The following is a 16,200-nucleotide window of genomic DNA, read 5'->3' on the forward strand; positions in this document are numbered from 1 at the left end:
TAGTTTTTTTTAAACTGTGTATTTCCCGATGCGCTGTTGCAATTCCCCCTCAGTCTAGTTAGCATGAGCAGAACTACAAATGCACTAAGAGGAATTTTAAAACTTGTTTAACACGCTTTAAAAGAGAAAGTTACACTGGTTGGCCACTTCTCCCAATGCGACTCAGCTTTTCCTACCCAAGCACGAGTGTGCACAAAGGGACTAGGAGCTTTGGGCCAGCCGTTTCGCCCACTTGTTTCTAGCTCAGTTTAAGACACAAGCTTTATGAAAGCAGGAATCTGACTGGCTGACGATGGGTCGGACTGTATGATGGCTAGTCCCAACTCGAGGATACGCCCGTGATCAGCTGTTACATGGAGCTAACAAAGCATTTCACTCCTGCTGCCACGCTTCTGAGAGTGGCTAGCCCAGACACTTGCAGTTCTCAGCTGGTAGAAGGCACTGGAGAAATGCATCCCCAAAGCTCAAGAATTTCCCCACCAGCCAAGATGAACTGGGATGCTTGACTTTACAGTTCCAGTAGTGGTTTGAAGTGGGAGTTGTGTGCTTTCAGTGGAGGGTCCTGGATGCTAAAACTTCACCCAAATGTGTTGATCCTCAGGGGACGTTGTAACCAAAGCCCAGAGCTTTAATCTGTGCAGGCCTGTGTCCAGGTCAGTGGTTCAGTGTTGGTGGCTGGGAGGGCTCTAGAATGCCTGAATTCTTTCTAGGCCGGGATTTGTGATTGCGCCTCAAGGCTTGGTTTGGTGCATTTTTACGCACTGTAATAAGCAGAGCGGCTCCCTTTGCGTTACTGCTTCTGGGTGGCGCCTGCCAGCTAGAATCAGCTCCGCGTTACCAGCGGGCAGGACTGGCAGCAGCCGAGCAGATTTACCAAGGGAGGGCTGTGCATTAAGGCGACTGCCACCTATCTTGGATAGTTCCACCACAGCGGCTAACGTGGTGGCTAAGGGGCTCGCAGGCTTAGAAGAACAAGAGGTGGCCTCAATTGCTCCCCTAGGGCCTGATCCAAACCTACTGAGTCTTCGGAGCTGCCAGACCCTCTCCCCACTGCCCCCCCCCAGTGCTGGAGCCTCTCCCCGCTGCCCCCCCAGTACCAGAGCTTCTCCCCGCTGCCCCCCTAGTGCCGGAGCTTCTCCCCGCTGCCCTCCCCAGTGCCAGAGCCTCACCCTGCTGCCCCCCCTCCAGTGCCGGAGCCTCACCCCACTGCCCGTCCCCCCAGTGCCAGAGCCTCACCCTGCTGCCTCCTCAGTGCCAGAGCCTCTCCCCTCTGCCCGTCCCCCCAGTGCCAGAGCCTCACCCTGCTGCCCCAACCCCCAGTGCCAGAGCCTCACCCCGCTGCCTCCCTAGTGCCAGAGCCTCTCCCCTCCTCTGCAGTGCCAGTGCCTCACCCCGCTGCTCCCCGGTGCCAGAGCCTCTGCCCCCCCCAGTGCCAGAGCCTCTCCCCTCTGCCCCCCCTGCCCCAGTACCAGAGCCTTTCCCCTCTGCGCCCCCCAAGTGCCAGAGCCTCACCCTTCTGCCCCCCCCAGTGCCAGAGCCTCACCCTTCTGCCCCCTCACTGCCAGAGCCTCACCCCACTGCCTCCCTAGTGCCAGAGCCTCTCCCCTCTGCCCCCCAGCCCCAGTGCTGGAGCCTCTCCCCAGTACCAAAACCTCCCACCACTGCCAACATCTTTTCCTGCGTCAGGGAAGGACTCCAGCAGCAGGACACTATAGTGCTAAAAGCAGCAGTGCAGCAAGGGAGGCCGGCTCGGGTGAGTAGCGAGCCGTGTAGGACAGGTACTCGGGTACATACCCACACCCTTCACCATCTACACTGCTATTTACGCCCATGTTAGGGTGGCTACATGCGTATGGACACCACACGCTGCTGAAAGAAGGGTGCAGTGTAGCTGCACCTTTGAGAGTTTTCTTTAACCCTCTGCTGGATCCTATTCTGTGGCTGGTAACAGGAAGTGCTGCAGCAGCTGTCAGTTGCCTTGGAGTTTGATTCTTCAGGCGAGCACCTGGACTGGACAGAGTCCTGAGAGTTACAAGAAACAAGCAGCTCCCCCACAGAGATCAGCACCCCAGGAGCCTTGCTCTCACACGAGAGGCTAACCTACCCCTTCAGAGTCTGTTCTACCACAGCACGGTTTAGAGATGCCATAGGGAGCTCACAAAACACACAGAAAACTCTACAACCTCCCAGAGAACATGGAAGGTTAACAAAACCAAAGGCCCCATCCTCTCTCCCAAGCACGACTTGCTTCCTGAAGTTTAAAAACAAACAGATGTCAGGACCAATCAGACATTTCTCTCCAACCACCTCAACCTGCTGCCATGCAAACGCATCACAGAAAGGTGCTCGCTGCTAGCAGGAGCTGCGTTCCCCGCTGCATGACTAGCCTGAGTATCAGCAGCACTTCAGCTGCAACCCAGACCCTTGATGGGCCAGTCAGCTTGCGCTTAAAGATCCACTTAGCTCGGGCTAGAGACGCATGTGTGGACAGGAGCTGAGCTACGCTACACCGCGAGCTAACACTCCAATGCAGACAAGCACACGGGCTTCTGGTGTAACTGAATAACAAAGCTCAGGGCAGGTAATTGGTGGGAAAGGATGGTTAGCAGCAGGTGCAGTGACTAATTAACTTCCTAGGGCGGTGATTCCTCTCATGACACCACCACCCGAGTCCCATTTGTATTTACGGTACCAACACGGAGCCCTGGCTTCAAACTCTGAACCATACCAGATTCTGAGAAGCCTGACATTCAGTCTCTTCTGCCAAAATAGACCTGCAGCATTCTCCTCCCTCGGGGCACGGCTGAGAGCAGAACAGCTGAGTCATGCAATGGAGGCCGTTGGAAAGTTTCTAAAAGCTGAAGGCATGATGCCCACTTCATGTCAACGTCCTCCCCTGCAGCGCTGCTTGAGTGCGTCACACATTTGGGTCTTGGAGGAGAAGGCGGAGAGCTAGGAATTAAGGTAGATCTCTCTTTTAACTCAGCAATAGATGCTGCCCACTTTCCCACGTGTCAAATGGCACTCAGGGAGCTGGCACTATGCTTGCTCCAAACCATCTGCAGTAGGGAGAGGTACTCCATGGGGCTGAAGGCAAGCTTGTGAAGTCCATGGTGGTTACGTGGCTAGATGTTTCAGCAGCACTACCCATGCTGCATAGAAGATCTCTAACAAAAAGTGGGAGTTAAAAAGCAGCAGACACCAGGATAGAGATACGAGTCCCAGGAGAAGCAAGTGAATCTCAACAGATCAAAGTTCCAACCTGGCTACCCTGAATCTGCATACAAACCATATCCTGCTTCCTTCACCTGCTTCCAGATCACTCTTGTCCCACTGACTCCAGATGTTGAAAATGAAAGAATGAACTAATTATTTGGAACAGAGGAGGCCAAATATAACCTGCAGGCGAGATGTGGCCAGCGAGTTCTACCATGCAACCTGTGACTGCCTTCATTTTCAACAGAGTGTCACAGATTCCAAGGCCAGAAGGGACCATTGTGATCATCTTGTCTGACCTCCCGCGTAACACAGGACAGAGACCTGCCCCAAAGTAATTTTTAGAGCTGATATTTCAGAAACACATCCCACCTTGATTTAAAAATGGTCAGGGATGGAAAATCCACTCGACCCTTGGTAAATTGCTCCAATGGTTAATTACTCTCACCATTAAAAATGTGCGCCTTATTTCCTGTCTGAATTTGTCTAGCTTCAGCTTCCAGCCATTGGACTGTGCTGTGTGTAATGCGATGGACAAAGACTACAGGTCCTAGCATGCAATGCTCCATCTCCATCAGAACAGTCTGGATGTGGTACCTGAAGTCTCCACCTCTGTATTCAAAGTTGAGGGTGACAGCAATTTGGTACAACTTACCCAGATTAGGTAGACATCTCTGGCTCCCAGCAGCTTGCTAGCGTGACCCTCTGCTGGGCAAAGCATGAGGCACCCTGGTTTTGGAAGGGTTGCAGGTGACTTTTGGTGCACAAGAGAAGTGGAAGATGAGGCACGTTCACCATCTCTGACAGGGCAGAACTTTCTTGCAAGCACTACAGAGGGAGACTGCTGCTGGCGTGCTGTCCTGAGAACAGCAGTGAGAGCGTGCTGAATGCTGTCCATACATGACCTCTGCATTCATGCAGCAACGGCTTTGTCCGGAGTGTGGAACATTGATTTTGACAGAGGCAAAAGAAGGGCAACGCAACTTCTAACTGAACGACTGACATCAGCACTTCTCCTGCAGGAGGATTGGTGGCATATTGGTGCTGGGTATCTGCCTCCCAGAAGGGACTGGAGATGGTGGTGCGCAGTGCAACACTCATCAGAGCGTGGCTGAGTCCCCGTATTCTGCGGTGTGGTTCCCAGACCATGGAGCTTGCCCTACCAGTGGTTGCTTCCAGATGCCAAAGTCTTGTTACAAGAAGCTAAAGACACATCCCACTCTGTGTTGATGTCACTTGTCCAGGGAACTGCCACATCACAATGGCAGTCTTTCCATCACAATGTGATCTGCAGTGTTGTGGGCCACAAGTGGCCAGTGGCTCCTGCCCAGCCTCTCAGTTACTTCATCACCTTCTCCCAGCTCCCTCCATTGGGTTTATCTGCTGCTGACCTCCCATCTCCATTATCCCAGCCCAACACCACTACAGTGTCATGCCAGTCGTAAGAAGCCACATTCTCATCCTCAGTCTGTTTTTCCATATGCAGTTGACAGTTCCTGCTAGAGTGGAAACAGAGTGGACATCCAGGGACCTGATTCGCATGCGGAAATGTGACAGCACTTGTGAAAAATGGTGTCTATGGATGCTATCAGAAGGGCCCGTGAAATTGGGGGCAGGCACGGATGGCTGACCCATTAGGCAGGCTCTGATTCTCCTTGGCTTGCTCTGTCTCTCAGCATGCTTTAGTCTGCAAGCCAGTATGTAACTCAGACTACGAGAAGTCAAGCATGTGGAGCTATAAAAGCATCTGGAGTAGTCAGAGGATTTATGTCAATACTCAGTGACCTCATTATACGGGCTGCGCATTTGTTTCCTTTACTCAAGAAGGCGTCAATACCCAGATATGCACGTGTGCGACTGCAGCAATATCCACACACAGTCACCCATCCTCTTGTGCAGAGCACTCCAATCTCCCTGCTTCCCTTGACGCAGGCAGCCAAAGGACCCGGCCAGTACCGCAGGCTGCCAGTCTGATCCTACGGCTTCCCACTGCAACTGAGCAAGCCTAGTGCGCTGTGGAGCATGCTGACTCTCACGTGTGCATTTCACCGTGGGGGTTTCTTCGCCTGCTTCTCCCCCACCTCCCGCAAAAGGAACTTAAAGGCCAAAAATCTATTACATCTCAATTATAAATCCTGCATTAACATGCTCAGGTCAGGAAACTCAAAGTTATGATTTTACTAGCATTTAACATTGCCACATACACAGAGGCCTCTGAGTGTCTGTCTATACTGCAGTTAGACACCTAGGGCTGGCCCAGGCTCGGGGGCTTGGGCTAAGGGGTGTGACGAACTGGGAATGTTCTTGGTGTTTTCTCTGAATGCTGTGTTGATGCCTCAGTGTCCCCATGGCAGTTCTTAAGTATCTGGCAGAGCAAAGGGCCAGTGCACCTAAATGCCTGACACTCTGTCTCCTAGCAACTGATGGCCTGGGCCCCTCCTCTGCAAAGGTGCCAGCTGAAGGTGTTGGAGACAAAGGGATCAGGTGACCTCCTGGCCAGGGAAAGGGGTTGAGCAGAGAGGAGGGGCTGGAAGGGGTTGTTAGTCTGGAGTTGGCTGGGGACGAGGAGTGAAGTGCAGACGTGGGGGGTCTGGCTCACTGCCCCCCAGAATGGACCCGGCTGAGGGGTCCGGTTCTCTGTACCTACAAGCTCTGTTTTAGACCCTGTTCCTGTCATCGAATAATCCTCTGTTTTACTGGCTGGCTGAGAGTCACGTCTGACTGCGAAGTGGGGGTGCAGGACCCTGTGGCTTCCCCAGGACCCCGCTGGGGGGGGCTCGCTGTGGGAAGTGCACGGAGGGGCAGAGGATGCTGAATGCTCCAAGGAGAGACCCAAGAGGTGAAGACGTGTGAGCTTCTTGCCCTGAAGACAGTCTGCTCCAAGGGAGAGGAGGCTCCCCAAAGTCCTGACTGGCTTTGTGGGGAGCAGTTCCAGAGCATGGCCCGGGGGCACCGTGACAAGGGGTTGTTTAACTGTGGTGTAGACATTCAAGCTCCCACCTCACAGGCCCTAAAGCTGAGGCTCCAGCCCAAGCCTGAACGTCTACATTGCAATTAACCAGCCCCTTTGCCTGAGTCAGCTGACACAGGCCTGCAGCAGGAGTCAGAGCAGTTTGCACATGCCCTAAGGCAACATCACAAACAACATCAAATACTTAGGGCTTCTGATTTTAGGTTTTAACCAATGAAGACCAATAAAACACCTCTGACACAAAAAAATTAAATGGGTGTTTATCTGATAAACACTGGAAAAGCTGACTTGTATCTAAGGGCTTGTCCACACAGAGCGGTGATGTGGAGTACAGGGGTGTGACTTCTCAAGAGCATATTGGGCTGCATTAGGAGCATTGCCAGCAGATCGAGAGAAGCGATTATTCCCTTCTATTCAGCACTGGTGAGGCCACACCTGGAGTACTGTGTCCAGTTTTGGGCCCCCACTACAGACGGGATGTGGACAAATTGGAGAGAGTCCAGCGGAGGGCAACAAAAATGATTAGGGGGCTGGAGCACATGATTTATGAGGAGAGGCTGAGGGAACTGGGATTGTTTAATCTACAGATGAGAAGAATGAGGGGGGATTTGATAGCTGCCTTCAACTACTTAAAAGCAGGTTCCAAAGAGGATGGATCTAGACTGTTCTCAGTGGTACCAGATGACAGAACAAGGAGCAATGGTCTCAAGTTGCAGTGGGGGAGGTCTAGGTTGGATATTAAGAAAAACTTTTTCACTAGGAGGGTGGTGAAGCACTGGAATGGGTTCCCTAGGGAGGTGGTGGAATTTCCATCCTTATTGGTTTTTAAGGCCCAACTTGACAAAGCCCTGGCTGGGATGATTTAGCTAGGGTTGGACTAGATGAGGTCTATTCCAACCCTAATCTTCTATGAACTTCACCAGTAATGAAGTGGGGTGGTCTGGAAAGGTCCATGGTACCAGGATCTCTATGAAAAATGGAAGTTTGGTTCCATTATCACCAATGGACATGGGATGATTGAGCTGGGGTTGGTCGTGCTTTGAGCAGGGGGTTGGACTAGATACCTCCTGAAGTTCCTCCCAACTCTGAGATTCTATAACAACGTTTGTGTATTAATTGTTCTATGTAGGCCCTGTTGGTGTGCTGTAAAGGTTCCTTAGTGCTATGACATAGTGACGCTTAATGTACACTAGGGAACATTACGAAGAGACTACTCATTACTCTACATAGAGAGAGAAAGCCCCCCTCCCTATCCCCCAATTTTTGAGACATAAAATCCCAAAACTGTTTAAAATAAACACTAAAATATTAAATGAATAAACCCCAAAGCTCAGAAGCTCTAAAAATACTCACATGGGAACTGAATTACAGCAGCTGTGGGAACATTTCGGGGGGATATCCTGGGGTTTGCACATGGAGAAATTTCAACCATGATTCATTGTTTGGGGGTTGCATTTAGTAAGAGTTAGAAGTTCCCAGCTCTGCACCCCGAGAAGTGCTGTGGGTGCTACTGGAAACCACCACCATCAGTCTCCCAGGGGGAGTCGGTTGCTCGGAATGCATTCAGGGTGGGCGTGGGGCTCTCTGAAGCCCATGCTCTTCCTGCGGGAGGTTTCCCCACCTGATCTCTGCCTTGTGCAGCCACAGGATAGACACGTAAGTTGCACCTAGGGAAGCAAGTTTCCTAGCTGTAATCACCACGATGTAGCTCCAACAGGGGTAGCACTGATGGAAGCTGGCGTGTGGACAGGACTCAGGTGCTGTTTTACCACCCTATTCTGGAACCCTTAAGTGCTTCCCATCAGCTGGTTAGCGAGCGCCATCAGCAGTGTTGCTGAAGGTCTCAGATACAGATCTCCCTACTGGCAGTCCCCCTCTCCTACAGTCATGGGTATTGAACTGAAGTCAGTGATTTATGTACAAATAAAAGGGTGTTTATAAAAACAAGCAGCCAGGTAAACACGAACACCTTGTTCAGGATTCATATCCTTGCAGCGGGGTTGCACTGGCACCAGCCACAAGCCTGATGGGGTGACACATGCTGCTAGCAGTGCTTTGCTCTCAGGAAGCTTCCCTGAGCCAATGGAGATCGCACGCGGCTGCAGGGCTCACCCTGCCTACAGGAACGGAGGTGATATGTAGACACTGGCGTTTGGCGGGTGCAGCCCTGCCTTCTGCGGATCCAGCTCCCCGCATGCTGGCTCGGAGTGACTGGCGTTCAGTTACTCAGCATTCCTGCCGCCTGCCCCGGATCTCCGGCCAAGGCAGGAGTGGGGACACGGCTCAGCGCAGCGGGCGGGAAGGCCACATTCCCTCTCTACTCCAGTCACAGGTTTCCCTTTGAGCTCCCTGATGCTGACAGTCCTTGCTGGCTGCATTTGAACTTAACTGCTCGACGTCCAAATGCCAAGTGCTTGAGAGTCAAAAGCAAAGCCTCCCTGAGCCCAGCTCCGCATGGTAATTTCATTTGGTTTCCCTGCAGACACTGCACCTTTCTGCATCAGCAGCATTTGTTCTCTCTGCACGGTGACAGCAAAGCTCCATGTGGTTCTCACTCAAATCAGAGCAATGACCTAGTTTGTCACTTAGGAAAATGGATGCAGCTCGGGGTAGAAGATCCTACAAGAGGCCCAGGAGGGTGAGGAAAAAATATGAATGGAGGAAGGCAGAGAAATGCAGCTAGCCTGCATTACGGCACACTCCCAGCAAGGGGGGGCAGAGAGGACAGCCGTCAAAAGGCAGGTGGGCTTCTCCCCAAGGAGCAGCAGGCACGGCAGGCGGCTGTCATTGCATTGCTAGCAGGCAGGCAAGGGTTGCTGGTAAAAGGCTAAGAACGTGCCAAAGGTTAGAATTTGAGCTGAAGACCTCTAAGGTATATCACACAGCCCTGCCCCTCAGTTCTGCTACTTGCCTTCCCTCTGGGAAGCGGGGCTGGGCTGATGGCTGGGGCACCCGAAACCTGCCACCTGCACAGAGAATGTCTTTCTAGACAGCTCAAAGCCTCTCATCTCAGAGCTTCTGCCAGGTGAGCTTTGGGACCCAGCTAGAAAGGCTCCATTGTGTGTGAAATGGTGGTTCCGGACCCACAGAGACATGCCAGAATGGAGATCCGTTAGCCCACCTCACTGCAAACCCCCAGCCTGCGGACTGGACCTGGGGCGAGACTGCTGCCTGGTCCCCATTCAGTGGGGTGTGCTCGAATTCACAGCACAGACGAGCCCCAACCTCGCCCGGCTGCATAAGGGTCAGTGCAGAATCCATCAGCCAGGCCTGGGCGCAGAGACAGTCCATGACGGCAGAGGAACAGGGACCCAGAGGCCAGCCCAGGCTCGGAAAAGGGCAAAGCTCTGCATCAAAGGAGGGGGATGCCAATGGAGCACTGGGAAGAACCAGATGCGTGAACGGAGCTGGGCTGGGGGACAGTGTGAGCGGCAGGTGACAGCACAGGGATGACTACTGCAGTGAGACGGTGTGGTCAGGCTCTGCCCCATGGGCTGGGCGAAGCCACTGTCCTGCCACAAAAATATGCATTGTAGGAAGATGGAAAATCCCAAATCTCAGTGGTGCCACAGGCTCCAGAGATCCTGGCCCATGTTGGGAGAGCAGCATCCAACGCCAGTCTGACGGGGCAAGCACACAGAGGGCGTGATCTGTGCCTTGTACACACACACGCCCCCCCAGGATCCAGGCCGTCTCTGATCAGAATCCCAGGCAGGCAGGAGAGAGCCGGCCAGGCGCACACATGCCTGGAGTGACAGAGGGTGCTGTGTGATGAGCTCACACTGACACAGCCACGCAGGGGAAGTCTGCACAGCTCCTGCACGAATTACATGCCTGGCAACTGCCCCACGTCTATTTGCTGCCCAGGCTTCCTGAGGGATTTCTTTAAAAAGCAAATCTCAAGTTTTACAAAATGCAAACTGAGCCAAGCGCTCACATGGCCAGTGACAGCTTCTCCTTTCATCTCAGCTGTGGAAAGTTGTAATATAAACTTTACAAACGCAGGTGGCTCTGGCAGTTCAGCAGCGACCCTTGGAGGAGCTCTCCAGCCTACACAGATGAGTAACTGTGAGGCTGGCAGGATTCTGCTTTGTACTCACACCACATCCTTCAGCCAAAGCGCTCAAAGTGCTTTACAAACACCCTTACCCCATTTTACAGATGGGGAAACACAGGCCATGTGATGCAGTAGGGACTGTCTGTGTGGGGAGTGGGAGAGCAGGGGAGGACTTTAGGGGATAGACGATGCCAGGGCCTGTAACCTGAGCTAGGTAAGGGAGGGGAAAGGTCAACACCTTTGCCCGGGAAGGGGACAAAGGAAGGGAGCGGCAGGAGGGAAGCAGTTTGAGTTTGCGCTTGGGGCTGTGTGGGCGGAATTCAGGGTATCCTAGCTAGGATCCAAGCACCCTGAAAGCCCAGAAGGACTCGGTGGAGGGGTCCTGACTGTGCGCTGCAAGCCCTGCTGTAACCTGTGTTCCTGTTGTCCAATAAATCTTCTGTTTTACTGGCTGGCTGAGAGTCACTGTGGGTCCCAGGAAGAGGGGTGCAGGGCCGGACTCCCCCACACTCTGTGACAGGCCACAAGGCAGCCGAGTGACAAGAATCAGGAGTCACCCAATGAAATTGATAGGCAGCAGGATTAAAACAAACAAAAGGAAGTATTTCTTCACACAACGCACAGTCAATCTGTGGAACTTGTTGCCAGAGGATGTTGTGAATGCCAAGACTATAACAGGGTTCAAAAAAGAACGAGATAAGTTCACAGAGGACAGGCCCATCAATGGCTATTAGCCAAGATATTCAAGGATGCAGCCCCAGGCTCTGGGTATCCCTAAACCTCTGACTGCCAGATGCTGGGACTGGGCGATGGGGGATCCATCACTCGGTGAATCCCTGTTCTGTTCATTCCCTCTGGGGCACCTGGCATTGGCCACTGTCAGTGGACAGGATACTGGGCTAGATGGAACTTTAGTCTGACCCAGAATGGCCGTTCTTATGGATCTGTTCAAGATCACACAGCAACTCAGTAACCACTGGAAAGAGAATTGGGGAACACTGATGCCCAGGACCTGCTCTCTGCTACACCATTTCCGCTCCTAACTAGGTCTGAAATAGAAAACAAAGATTTTAAGAATTTACCAAGGACCTGGGAACTGTTGATCGTAAATTTTCTGAGTCGAGCTCGTTCCGAGTGCGATATCGGGACTGACTCTGTTCCCACCACACGTCCAGACTGGACACCAGCGTCACAAAGCTTCTGAAGGGCTGGCCAATTGCCCCGAGTGCTCTCCTGCGGGTTTCTGCAGGGTCCTGTCTCATCAGCCGTCTTGTTCAGGGTGTGATTCAGGGCTCGTGGGTATGGGGGAAGGGAGTCAGCGAGGAGGGATGGGCTGCTCAGGATGCTGCTGAACCCCATCTCGTCTGGCTCTGCAGGGGGGTGGAATGACATACCCAGTGCTCAGCAGACACTGAGGCACACGTGGGGGCTGTGGAAAGCAAATGGAAGAAGCAGTAGAAGTTGCATCAGCCCCCTCCATTGATGGGGCTGCCTGTTGCCAAGCTGTACACGCTCAGCGTCCTGCTGGATCCCGCAGCGCCTGGGCTCTCAGGCAGCAGCAGGTACCATGTGCTTCCTGACCCTGGCACATGGTAAGAAGGTCGCAGCCGTCCCTTTCGGACGCGAATGTTGCCATGGTTACCAGGCTTTCCCCACCTGGAGGGAGACGGTACATTGCACTCTGCATGGAGCGATGCCTTCAAAGCCCTGGCAAGCGCAGCTAGTGCCCCGTGAGGTGGGCAGGAAACGCTCCTTCAGCCACCTCCTCTGTGCCCTGACTCTGGCACCGACTGCCTGCCGGCGGCTGAGTGAAGGGATGGCATTGACTATAAAACCCTAGAGTTTGGTCCTGGTTAGCTGCGATATGCTCTTCTTCGTGTGACCATGCAGCAGCAGCTGTCCTCTGCAGTGCTGAGTTACCAGCCGTCAGCTTGCAATGGGGAAGGGCTAGGAGCAGGGCATTCTTAGCAAGGGGCTCTGAGCTCACCACCCACCTCCAGTCTGCCAGGAGACAGATCCCAGGTCCTTCAGGAAACACAGCAAGGCCTCTCCCCTCCCCCCCGCCTTCCTAGGGTGGAGAATGGGGTGAAGTCACCGAGCAGCTTACAGACTCTCAGGCACAGGGAACGGGGTGCACCCTTCCGGGAGGTGCCACCCATCAAGCTGACACTGCCACAAGCAGACTGGCTGTATGGAGCCTCCAGGAGGGGGGAGGGTCTTCCATTTTACGCTGAGCCTGCTGGGATGGGACAGGTCAGATCTCCCCATCCTTCAACGGATGCTTCTGACAACAGAGCCTTTCCCTTGGCCTTCTGGCACGGCTCAGCTGCTCCTTTCACTCTGCTCCAGGGATGCTTGTTTAACTGCATTCAAAGCATTAGCCTAATGAAAGGCTCTGAACAGCACTAAGTGATTGCTCTGCAGCTTAACTCTGGTTTGCGCTCATTTCTGCCTGAATTCTGCCCGGAGACAGGCAGCCCTGCCTCACTGCCTTAAAGCTGTCCAAGGGCATCGTTCAGCTACATCATTCCTAGCATACGCTACAAAACGCCAGGGTCAGGGGGTAATTTAAACTGCAAAGCCACCTTATCAGCCAGATCCATCACTGCCAGTCAGGATGGGTTCGCGGGAGCATCTGACTACACCGACTCCCTTGAACCACGGATTCAGATCTCAGCACGGATGGCTCAGCCCTTCACACTGCAATGATCAGTTGCCTTTCAAGCAATTCATGTGTGGGTGTTTACGACACCATAAAACCCAACATTCCTGCCTCTCCTGCATGGACATTACAAGATCTAAGATCTGGGTTTTGCCCCAGTGTCCTCAGTTGAAGTTTCTCCTCACACACACACACACACACACACACACACACAGTTGTGCACTGCATTGCATGCCACTAGACCGCTGCCTTCTACCCCAGGGGTGGCTGCATTTCAGGAGTGATCTGGTCCTTGCACATACCGTGTTTAAAGAGCTTCCCCAAGGTGCTATGTTAACGTGGGACGTTATGATGAGATTCTAATGATACTCAGCACTCACAGAACTTGTTTAATCCTCGGGGTGTTTTAAAGCCATCAGCCAATTAAACACACATGTACACCAACAGACCCCTAGCTCCAGTGCCACTGCAAGGCGTTGCTATGATGGGTCCCAGCTTATTATAATGGCTTGGAGTTTTTTCCTAGTGTGGGAAGCAAAGCAAATGGACTAAACCATGGCAACGATGGCTCCCACCGGAGCACAGCTCAGGGCATCTCACACTGATCGCGCAGTCTTGTGGCTTTCTATTGAAGTCAGCGGTGGTAGCTCCCTGAGCTGTACTTTGGATTAGTCCCTCAGCCCCTGCCCGCTAACAGGGCCAATTACATGCGGGGGGGGGGGGGGAGAACAGCTGGAGCATGATTTGAGCCAGAGGAAAAATGGCCTTCTGAGATTACCCAAATGGAAGCTGGATTGCAGCTCACTGAATGATACGCTTGTCATGCTGCAGAACAAGCCAAGTGGTGCCCTCGCTTGCCATGCTTTCAAAGCTGAAGCAGTACGTTTGCTCTTCAGTCACAACCTGTTCTGGTCGCTAGCCCTCCTTCCCTGCAATTATCAGGCTGATGCATGCCACACAGGTCTTCCCAGCAGTCTGCCCTGCTCAACCCGATGTGCATATAACAGGCCTTGTATTCCAGACCTGCATTCCCTGGTGTCTCTGCTGTAGTGAAGACGGGGAAGGGGCACCGTCCCTTACAAAATGATACAGCTGTTTAGGACCACAAGTAGCTGTCAGCTCTGAGTGTCTGTCTGCACTTCTGCCCTCTCTGTAGAACACAGTTTAAAAACCCCACAGTGATGATTATAGCGGGAATGGTACCAAGAAACTGAGATCTGAACTTGCAGTTTCCTGTCCGAATTTTCCAGTAGACTGGTATGAGACACACGTGTCCTGGGAGGGACCAGTGGGCATTTTGGTACCAAGGAGAGTTCAATACTTCGGTCTCCCTCTCTCCTCACCTGAACAGCTCCAGGAACAGAGTTAGCAAGACACCCGGTCCAGCCAGAGTGCAGCTGCTATGTACCTGGTATTTCGGCGAGAAAGGCCAGCTGTGTGACGCTCTCCACAGCTCGGGTCAGACAAAACTGTGCAGTTGTTCTGCCTGGCTGTAGCTGGTTACCCTGGAGTGCTTCCTGCGTCATCATGTCCTTGCTGGCTTTCTCAGCCATTAGGCCTAGTGCTGGTCTAATGGTTTCTGTTGAGTACAAAGTTGGCGGCTTTTGCAAATAAAATAAGATGCAGTGAGTCTGCTGCATGGTAACATGAATGCTCATCAGTAAACAAGAAGAGAGAGCACTTAAACGGCAGACCAAGAATTGTGAGAAATGGACATTAGTGATTAACAAGCTAATAAAGCCTTCACTAGACTTGTGGAAAGAACAAGACCCAGCAAAACCTATTTCAGCCGATTATTTAGATACTTTTAAGGACATTAACAAAGCAAATATAAGAAATAAAACTCCCCCAGGACATGCAAAGGGGAGGGGAATCTCTCAGGTCCCAGGAGAAGCCCCCGAGCTGGGGTGATCAGGAGATCTGCAGTGGGTTAAGAATCGTGGCAAGCCAATGCCCCCTTACACTGTGAGAGGGACACAGGTGCCAGAACAAAGGGGAGCCCAACAGGAGCAGAGACAGACACGTGCATGCTGCAGAATCCAAGCTTTCATTTCAGAAAACGGTTTCTAGCCCTCGTGGTTGTGAAAGCCAACGTTGAAATGTGGACTGAGCTGAACCTCCGCAGAGCTACCCTGCGAGTCTACAAGACACGGCCTGGAAAGAGAGCTCAGAGCTGGAGCGACCCAGGCTCCAAATTAACCTGTGCACGTTGACTCTAAACTGTGCTTTAAATGTCAGCATTAAACATTTCACTGCTGATCGTCTGACTGGATGCAGAAGGGGGGAGCAATTTGGAGTTACAGCAGGAAACAAAGGAAGGGGAGAGAGAAATGCAAAGAAAGGAGGATGGAGAAAGAAGAGAAACTAAAGGCTGAAATTGCAGCAGCCCTAAGAACGAGCTGACTTCCCGACTGAATGATTTTGAGTGCACCAAAGTACTGAACAAACACCCAATGATTACTGGGAGTTCGGTTACTACAGAGAAGTCAGATTCTATCCTTGATGTCTGCGCAGCTCCCACTCGCCGTCCATGGGAGATGACTGCAGATTGAAGGGAGTGTGTGGGCCAAGATATATACCCCAGCTCACGGACTCCACTTAAGAGGGGAATTTGCCCCCTTCCCCAAATGAGTCTGACATTCTGGCCATTACACAATCATCTGGTGCAGTAAATTGCACAGTATGGGCCCCGCCCCGCACTCATCAGGGTGCCACCGTGATGTTTCCACCTCCCGTGCAGCTCACCAGGGCTTGCAATTCTTTTGCTTTCCCTTGATGCTTTCACTGCTTCGGGGGAAGCTAAACTTTGACCAAAAGAACTCACACCGGCTTTCTGCTTCCTAATTGTCTCCCTCGAACTTCCCGGCACGTCAGAACTGATTTCACTAGCTGCCTGCCGCTGCAGATTATATTTAAAGCACAGCACACGAAGAAGAAAGAATTCAGCGTGACCTCCCTGATCTGCTGGTGGAGGAGCGCTGCGCTGTGCTGTGCTGACAGCGAAAAGTGCCCCTCCTTTTTCAACGAACCCAAGCACAGCGCAGACGCCTCCCCCATCCGAGCCCCCTCGCCCCCTTTTTGGCATTGGATGATGTACAGAAAGTGAACGGGGAAACAGAGCATGAAACATCACAGAACACGCTACTGAGCATGGGACCCTGCGCAGCGGAGCAACGCGTGGAAATCGAGTCGAGCAAATTAGACGCTGCAGAGGCTGTAGATTAGTGCGAGGAAGGAGAGAGTGAAAGGCAGCAGGGCCTGGCTTCCTGAGCACTGGGTGCTGCTGAAAGCACA

At 52.7% G+C, this 16,200-nt stretch overlaps 1 protein-coding gene across 2 annotated transcripts in view; it reads right to left on the minus strand.

The window, feature by feature from the left end:
* The window catches only part of ARMH3 (armadillo like helical domain containing 3), a 184,617-nt gene that overhangs the window by 27,690 nt on the left and 140,727 nt on the right, over positions 1-16,200 (minus strand). The window lies entirely within an intron of this gene.

The sequence above is a fragment of the Gopherus flavomarginatus genome, chromosome 6, assembly GCF_025201925.1.
Source record: "Gopherus flavomarginatus isolate rGopFla2 chromosome 6, rGopFla2.mat.asm, whole genome shotgun sequence".
Classification (NCBI taxonomy): Eukaryota; Metazoa; Chordata; order Testudines; family Testudinidae; genus Gopherus; species Gopherus flavomarginatus.